The sequence below is a fragment of the Arachis ipaensis genome, chromosome B10, assembly GCF_000816755.2.
Source record: "Arachis ipaensis cultivar K30076 chromosome B10, Araip1.1, whole genome shotgun sequence".
NCBI lineage: Eukaryota > Viridiplantae > Streptophyta > Magnoliopsida > Fabales > Fabaceae > Arachis > Arachis ipaensis.
The window spans coordinates 103,447,075-103,448,800 of NC_029794.2; positions in this window are offsets into that span (position 1 = coordinate 103,447,075).

Genomic DNA, 1,726 nt, shown 5'->3' on the forward strand with positions numbered 1-1,726 from the left:
CCACTCCAAGAGGCAAGAAAGAGAGTATTCCAAAACCACTTTGGAATCAAGGGAAGTTCTTAACCAAAGAACATTCAGACCATTACTACAAAATAATGGGTCTAAGATTAGTGATCCCGGAAGTCAAGTTCGATCTAAAAGAAGATGAATATCCGGAGATCCAAGAGCAGATTCGAAACAAGAACTGGGAAGTCCTAGCTAATCCTGAAACAAAAGTGGGAAGGAATATGGTTCAGGAGTTCTACGCTAATCTGTGGCAAACAGACAGGCAGAGAATATCTGGAACTGCCCTCTATGACTATCGAACTGTGGTCAGAGAGAAGATTGTTCACATCCACCCTGACAAAATCAGGGAGATCTTTAAGCTACCTCGACTGAAAGATGACCCAGACTCCTTCAATAGGAGAATGATGAGAACAAACAAGGGCCTGGATAAGATTCTAGAGGATATATGGATCCCTGGAGCCAAGTGGACCACCTACAGCAAGGGTGTCCCAAATCAACTCAAGAGAGAAGATCTCAAACCAGTCGCCAGAGGATGGCTGGACTTCATTGGGCGTTCTATATTGCCCATGGTGCACGAATTGTGAATCACACTTTTCACAACTCGTACCACTAACCAGCAAGTGCACTGGGTCGTCCAAGTAATACCTTACGTGAGTAAGGGTCGAATCCCACGGAGATTGTTGGGTTGAAGCAATCTATGGTTATCTTGTAAATCTTAGTCAGGAAGTCAATTATGTTTATCAGTTGAATTGTGAATAACCAAGAGAGCATAAATTAAAGGTTACTTGTTGTGCAGTGATGGAGAATATGTTGGAGTTTTGGAGATGCTTTGTCTTCTGAATCTCTGATTTCCTCTGTCTTCTGATTCACGCACGCACGTCCTCCTATGGCAAGTTGTGTGTTGGTGGATCACCGTTGTCAATGGCTACCTTCCATCCTTCCAGTGAAAACTACGCTCACGTGCTCTGTCACAGCACGGCTAATCACCGGTTGGTTCTCGATCCGGTTGGAATAGGATTTACTATCCTTTTGCGTCTGTCACTAACGCCCAGCCTTCAGGAGTTTGAAGCTCGTCACAGTCATTCAATCCTTGAATCCTACTCGGAATACCACAGACAAGGTTTAGACTTTCCGGATTCTCATGAATGCTGCCATCAGTTCTAGCTTATACCACGGAGATTCTGATTAAGGAATCTAAGAGATACTCATTCAATCGTATATAGAACGGAGGTGGTTGTCAGGCACACGTTCATGATTTGAGGAAGGTGATGAGTGTCACAGCTCATCACCTCCATCATAGTTAGGCGCGAATGAACATCTTAGATAGGAACAAGTGTGTTTGAATGGAAAACAGAAATACTTGCATTAATTCATCGAGACACAGCAGAGCTCCTCACCCCCAACCATGGGGTTTAGAGACTCATGCCGTCAGAGAATACAAAGTTTAGATTTGAAATGTCATGAGATACAAGATAAGTCTCTAAAAGTTGTTTAAATACTAAACTAGTAGCCTAGGTTTACAAAAAGTGGATAAACTATGATGGATGATGGAGAGATCCACTTCTGGGGCCCACTTGGTGTGTGCTGGGGCCCACTTGGTGTGTGCTCGGGCTGAGACTTAAGCAATTCACGTGCAGAGGCCATTTGTGGAGTTGAACGCCAGTTTTTATGCCAGTTTGGGCGTTCAACTCCAGCTTTTGATCCTTTTCTGGCGCTGGAC